Source organism: Mustelus asterias, chromosome 8 (assembly GCF_964213995.1).
Source record: "Mustelus asterias chromosome 8, sMusAst1.hap1.1, whole genome shotgun sequence".
NCBI lineage: Eukaryota > Metazoa > Chordata > Chondrichthyes > Carcharhiniformes > Triakidae > Mustelus > Mustelus asterias.
In genome coordinates this window covers 11,517,789-11,525,724 of record NC_135808.1, presented here as the reverse complement: position 1 = coordinate 11,525,724, position 7,936 = coordinate 11,517,789, and positions in this window count along the sequence as shown.

The following is a 7,936-nucleotide window of genomic DNA, read 5'->3' as shown; positions in this document are numbered from 1 at the left end:
AAAATTGGTGAGAGCCGCAGCGGACATGTTGAATTCCCTCAGTCTCCTGGGAAATTCTTCCCGAATTTTTTTCCAGATCCCTCATTCCAAAGCATGCCACTAATTTACCCAATTAAAAAACCACACGCTGGCAGAGCAAATCCCCTCAGCACTTGGTGAGAATGTGGTGTGTTACAGTCCATGGCCAGGACTTGAAGTCAATGATGAAGGCTGGCACTCCATCCCAGCACTGAGAGGGTGCTGCACTTCCACCGGTGCTGTCTCTCAGAGAATACCTTAAATCGAGACCTCCTCTGTCCTCCCAGACACCGGTTGGATCTCAGCTGGAGCATTGGGTGCAGTTCTCAGTGCCAAACTATAAAGTAACGTCACCATAGTCCCAGGTGACCATAGGCTGCTCTCCCCTTTTTGGGTGAGAGGTGACTGGTTGTGATTTAACCTGAGGGCTACCACACCATGGGCCTTCATGGATATCGCCAGCCAGTCCGGAAATTGAACCCACGCTGTTGGCATCGCTCTGCATCACGATCCATTGGGCCAGCCACCTGAGCTAAGTGGCTAACACCAAGACTGGGACTGACAGGCTGTTTAAGTCAAAGGGGAAGATTCATCATTGGGGACGTGGGTTCACTTCAACTCTCGGTGAAGCTGTACACCGGATATGGAATTGGCCACCCACTGTGACTGATTTTCCTCTCTGTTGATGGGGAAGGTAATTGGATTTTGAGGCCAGCTCTCCGACACAGCCGAAAGTTAAAATTAACATCGGGTCCCCCCCAGCAGTTGTGAAACAGCTGAAGAGGCTGGATTGCTGCTTTCTCACACGGACACATTTCTCCTTCCAGGAAAACCTTGCGATTCGATTCCAAATAAAACAACCACACTAACTCTGATCGAATCTGCATATTTTATTCAGTTAAACAATTCTTGTAATTTATTTATAGGTTTACATGAACACTGCATTGAAGTTACTGTCAATATTCCCTATTGGCCGCACTCCACAGAATTTAGCATGGTCAAAGCACGCATGTCCCACCAATGAATTTTTAAAAATAGCTGTCACTGGCTGGGCAGCCATTTATTGCCCATCCCTAGTTGCTGTTGAGAAGGTGGTGGTGAGCTGCCTTTTTGATTCGCTGCAATCCATGTGCTGTGGGTTGACCCACAATGACTTCGGGGACGGAATTCCAGGATTTTGACCCAGCGACTGTGAAGGAAGGGTGTTATATTTCCATGTCAGGATGATGAGTGGCTTGGAGGGGAATTTGCAGGTTGTGGTGTTCAGATATATCTGCTGCCCATGTCCTTCCAGCTCGAGGTGGTCGTGCATTTGGAAGGTGCTGTTTAAGGATCTTTGGTGAATTGCTGCAGTGCATCTTGTAAATGACAGACAGTTCTGCTACTGAGCGTCGGTGGTGGAGGGAGTGAATGCTTTCAGATATGGTGCCAATCAAGTGAGCAGATTTGTCCTGGATGGTGTCAAGTTTCTTGAGTGTTGTTGGACCCATCCAGGCAAGTGGGGAATATTCCATCACACTCCTGACTTGTGCCTTATAGATGATGGTGGATAGGTTTTGGGGAGTCAGGTGGTGAGATTCTTGCCGCAGTATTCCGAAACACTAACCTGCTCTTGTAGCCACTGTGTTTATGTTGTGAGTCTCGTTGAATTTCTGTCAATGGTAACCACACGTGCCTCGGACAAAAATATTAGCCCAAACTCCTTCAGCAAATAAATAACCCTGATTTTGTGAAAGATTGAGAAGCTGTGAACAGCAAGACTTGCTTCGATCTACTGGTCACTTGATGAGGTCCAATTGAGATATCAAACAACAACTATTTCCCCAACCCCCTCATCTTAACCTTCCAATACTTAAGACCATAAAATAAAGGAGCAGATTTAGGCCGTTTTGCCCATCGAGTCTTCCCCGCCAATCGATCATGGTTGATATGTATCTCAACCCCATTCTCCCGCCTTCTCCCTATAACCTTTGATCCCCGAACCAATCAAGAACTTATCCATTACTGTATTAAAAACACTCAACGACCAGGCCTCCACAGCTCTCTGTGGCAATTAGTTCCACAAATTCACCATCCCCCAGCTGAAGAAATTCCTCCTGATCTCGATTCAAAAGGGACTTTCGGGGATCAAAGGTTATAGGGAGAAGGCGGGAGAATGGCGTTGAGATACATATCAACCATGATCGATTGGCGGGGAAGACTCGATGGGCAAAACGGCCTAAATCTGCTCCTTCATTTTATGGTCTTAAGTATTGGAAGGTTAAGATGAGGGGGTTGGGGAAATAGTTGTTGTTTGATATCTCAATTGGACCTCACCAAGTGACCAGTGGATCGAAGCAAGTCTCGCTGTTCACAGCTTCTCAATCTTTCTCAAAAGAGGCTAGGCCCTCGGATACCAGTTTCTCCAACTAATGGAAACATCTTCCCAACATCCACTCTTCCCAAGCAATTCATTATTCTAAAATTACTGAAGGAATTTAAACAGTAGAATGAATGGATATTTCACCAAGTTCAGAATCTCTTCCCGGAACCTCCTCTGGGTCAATATATAAATGCATGTATTCGTACAGATGCTGGAATACATAATCAGGAGTGTGATTCTCATTGCCAAATGAAGTGAACTGGCACCTTCCAAGGTAGGTATCTCGGTGAAGTCGAACAGGAGGTGAAGTATTACGATTGGCATCCACAGAACCATAAAGCTCCCGGAGACAGTGAAGAGCAGGACGATAGTCGTTCTTCTGCTCTTCAACACGGGGTCGCTACTGCCCTCCCCAGGGCCGTGAGCCTTCAGGGCCCTGCGAGACCTACTGGCCACCAAGATATGCCGGACGGTGAGAGAATTCAACAGCAGCAACAAGGGGAATGGCAATAATGGGACTGAGAGGTCAGCGACCCACTTGTAAGCTATCCATGCTGGTGAGGAAACGTATCCTTTCACTGTGCGGCAGCCCCACTGCACATTGGCAACAACAGAGTAGGGTTCATAACGGAAATAGACCGGAATGTTCATGACAAAACTGAGTACACTCACGGCCGCTAGAATCACAGTGGCAGTTCTCCTGGTGCAGTATTTTAATTTTAGTTTTGGACAACAAATGGCTACGAAACGGTCAAGAGTAAATAATGTTGTGGACCAGACGGACAGTTGGACGCTGGATACTTCTATGAAAGCGATGAAACTGCACACACTGGTACATCAGGAATGAATACGGGAAATGATCGAGAAAGATGCCTATCAGGGTGACGTTAAAAATGCAGACCAGGAGATCGGCTATCGCCATGGTGATCATATAACAGGTGATCCCTTTGGAGAGGCCGCACCTTCCCCGGGACAGGACCACAATCGCCATCAGGTTGGCTGTAAGAAATTGGAAATAAAATTACTCCCCGAGTCGCCACACTCTGGTGCCTGTTCGGGTTCACTGAGGGAGAAATTAGCATTACCCATGGAACTAACCAGTACGTGTTTCAGACCGTATGGGAAAGCGGAGCATCCGGAGGAAATGCATGCAGAGAGTGAACAACGTGCAGTTTCCACACATTCACCCAAGCCGGGAATGGAACCCCTGTCCCTGCCGCTGTGAGGCAGCAGTGCTAAACACGGTGCCATCATGGTGCCGCCACATTAACATCATGAACAAGAGGTGCATGTGAGTTTCCAGGCAAACTGTGATCAAGCTCACCACAATGCACATGAAATGGCAGATGCTCCCAAGACAGAGTCCATGGATTTCTCCTCAACCCACCCAGATATCAGTGTCCACTGTGAATCACAACATCCTCTCAAAACTCTGTCTCAGATCCCCAGATCCATGCAAATGAGGAAAAATACGATTATTTTCTTGCCTAAACTGTCACCAGGAACTGGAGCAGCGATGGTCAATGTGGAGTCAGTGACAGACAGCAAGGGGAAAGAAAAAGACAACACATCGAAACCAGGGCTTTCTAAAATAAATAGTTGTTTCCTGTTACTCACCAGGGATGCTGATAATGATAAGAATTGGATAACCAATCACAGTGATACCTACAGATTTGTTGGTTCCCATTTTGCACGGAGATTATTGAAACTTCCGGAGAGCAAGCCTCCAACTGGCGCTGTGCGTAATGCATTGGAAGCAGCACACAGATTTATACCTGAACCAATCCTCCAATGGCTCGGTGAAGTCACCTAACAGCTGCCAGCGGGGACACAGACAATCCAGCAAACATCATTAATGAAATGATTTTCAGATCTGGGGATAATTTCATCACCAGTAACACTAATTTGGAGAATTGTGGGTTCACTATTCCCCTGGATTTTAGACTGTTGCTCATCACAGGGTCTTGACCTAATCAGGGTGCTTTTGAAAATTATGTTCTCTTGGTATTCCTCCCAATCCAAAAGCCTTTTATGTCATGAGACCACAAGGAGCAGAATTGGGCCATTTGGTCCATCGAATCTGCTTCACCATTCCATCATGGCTGACAAGTTTCTCAACCCAATTCTCCCGTAACCTTTGATTCTGTCGCCAATCAAGGACCTATCTATCTCTGTCTTAATTACACTCATTGACCCTCCTTCCACACAGCCTCCTGTGGGAATGAATTGCACAGATTCACCATCCTCTGGCTGAAGAAATTCCTCCTCATCTCAGTTCTGAAGGGTTGTCCCTTTACTCTGAGGCTGTGCCCTCGGGTCCCAGTCTCCCCGAATAATAGAGACATCTTCTACACATGCACTCTATCCAGGCCTTTCACTATTCTGTTACTCACTGTATTTCGAATGGGACAGGCATTGACTTGACTCTCCCGCTCGGTACTGGCTGTGTGCAGATCAATCGCTCTTTTTCTGCACCGTGCTTGTCCATGAAAGGACTCCTGACTCGATTTTCTCTCGGTCCGTTTAATGACCAGTAACGTTGTGCTTCGAGGAGACAAAAGTTTGAAATGCTAGTTACCCGCTGGGCGAATAAACAACGGCTTGAGTCAAACAACGTAAAATTTACTGTGCAAAGTCTGCAAAGTCAAACAATCCACAATATCTAACTTATACTCCAATATTCAGATTTAACAAGAGGTCCATGTGCATTACACAGAAACATAGAAATATCGGAGATTGGAACAGGATGAGGCCATTTGCCCTTCGAGCCTGCTCCACCACTCATCACCATAATGGCTGTTCATCCAACTCAATAGCCTCATCCTGCTTTTTCCCCCATAACCTTTGATCCCATTCGCCCCGAGTGCTATATCCAGCCGCCTCTTGAATACATTCAATGTTTTGGCATCAACTACTTCCCGTGATAATGAATTCCACAGGCTCACCACTCTTTGGGTGAAGAAATGTCTCCTCATCTCCGTTCTAAAGGGTCTCCCCCGAATCCTCAGGCTTTGACCTGTGGTTCTGGACTCCCTCATCATCGGAAACATCCTCCCTGCATCTACCCTGTCTAATCCTTTTCAAATTTTATGAATCTCTATGAGATCCTCCCTCATTCATCTGAACTCCAGCAAAACCAATCCTAACCTCGTCAGTCTCTCCTCATGCATCAGTCCCACCATCCCCGGAATTAGTCTGGTAAACATTCGCTTCACTCCCTCGAAAGCAAGAACATCCTTCCTCAGAAACGGAGTGCAAAACTGCACACAATGCTCTCGGTGTGACCTCACCAAGGCCCTGTAAATTTGCAGCAACATATCTCTGCTCCTGTACTCGAAACCTCCCCCAATGAAGGTAAACATTTGCCTTCTTTACCGTCTGCTGCACCTGCATGCTTACCTTCAGCGACTGGCGCACAAGGATACCCATGTCCCGCTGTACACTCCCCTCTCCCAATTTACAGCCATTCAGGTAGTAATCTGACTTCTTGTTCTTGCTTCCAAAGTGAATAACCTCACATTTATCCAAATTATGCTGCATCTTCCATTGATTTGCCAACAGGGATTAGAATTAACCAGGATGTGGTGGTCAAGCACATCACACTGCACATGGAATGGCAAATGGGACCAGACAAGTTCCATGGATTTCTCAGTAGTCTGGCGCTGCGAGGCAGCAGTGCTAACCACCGTGCCACTTCCTCATTTTCTGCAGTTCAACTTTACTCATCCCAGATCTAAACTATTACCACTGAAATATTAGCATGAAACATGAGAACAACATTCATCACAATTTCTGCAACATGGGTGGCACGCTGGCACAATGGTTAGCACTGCTGCCTCAGAATGCCAGGGACATGGGTTCGATTCATGGCTTGGGTCAGAGTCTGAGTAGGGTCTGCACATTCTCCCGCTGTCTGCATGGGTTTCCTTTGGGTGCTCTGGTTTCCCCCCACAGTTAGGTGCATTGGCCGTGCTGAATTCTCCCTCAGTGTTCGAACAGGCGCCGGAGTGTGGCGGCTCGAGGATTTTCACAGTAACTTCATTGCAGTGTTAATGTAAGCCTACTTGTGACAGTAACAATAAATTTAACTTCAAACTTAAAAAAGTTCAGGGCTGATCTTACATCCAGAACTTTCTGTCAATTTCATCCGAAACTGTTCATTGCCAATTTGTGTTACAGGCTTAGCATCCTTCCCGAATGGGCGGCACGGTGGCACAATGGGCGGCAGGGTGGCACAGTGGTTGGCACCGCTGCCTCACAGCGCCAGGGGCCAGGGTTCAATTCCTGGTTTGGGTCACTGTCTGAGTGCAGTTTGCACATTCTCCCCGTGTCTGCGTGGGTTTCCTCCGCGTGCTCCGGTTTCCTCCCACAGTCTGAAATATGTGCTGGTTAGGTGGATTGAACCGAACAGGCGCCGCACTGTGGCGACCAGGGGAATTTCACACTAAATTCATTGCAGTGTTAATGTAAGCCTTACTTGTGACTAATAAATAAACTTTATTTTACTGTATCACGGTCTGCAAGGCGAGTGTTGCCTGGCTGTGAGGAGCGCTTTTGGAGTTTGGTGGAAACAGGGAGTTGGGTGAAACAGACAGCGGAGGCCAAAGGGAGAGTGCTGATTGGTAAGGCAGTGTTACTCTCGATTCTCTGAAACTGTCAGTGAGTTTGGACTGAAATAAACTGAAAAGTGACATCTCAGGAGGGCTGTGATTTGATTGGGTAACAGGGAGCTGTGCTGAATTTGAAAATTCATTTAAATTGCTGTTAAAAATTGCCTTGAGACTGAGGTAATAAGAAGATATATAATTAAACAAAGTTAAATAATTTTTTTTCACCCAAATTTAAAACTAAAATAGTGATGGAGGGGCAGGTGATGTGATATTCATGCATGAGGTGGGAGCTGGTGGACCCCATTGTGGTTCCCATGGAGCACATCTGTAGTAAGTGTTGGTTGCTTGAGGAACTCCAGCTCAGAGTGGATGATCTGGATCCTAGAGTTTCGGACACTGAGACACCTCAGGGAGGGCGAGAGATACCTGGACACTGTGTTCCAGGAGGCAATCACACCCCTTCGATTAAATACCTTCAATTCGGCCAGTGGTCAGGGACAGGAGGGTGTGGCTGCGAGTGAGGCAGGTAGAGGGATCCAGGAGATAGGGTTGCAGGAGCCTCAGTCCCTGAACTTTTCCAACGGGTTTGAGATTTTTACACCCTGTGTGGATGGGAATGGATACTGCAGGGAGGAGGAACAAACTGACCACGGCACTGTGGAACAGAGGGCAGTTCAAGCGGTGGGGGAAAAAGAAATGTCGTCGTAATTGGGGAATGGGATAGTTCAGGGCATTGGCACTGTTCTCTGTGACCAGGATCGAGACTCTCGAAGGTTGTGTTGCCTGCCTGGTGCTCAGGTTCGGGATATCTCATCTGGGAGGCAGAGGAACTTGGAGTGGGGGGGGGGGGGGGGGTGGGGGGTAAAGATCCAGTTATCGTGGTCAGTGTAGATACTAATGACATCGGTAGAACAGGAACAAAGGTTCTACTGAGGGACTATGAACA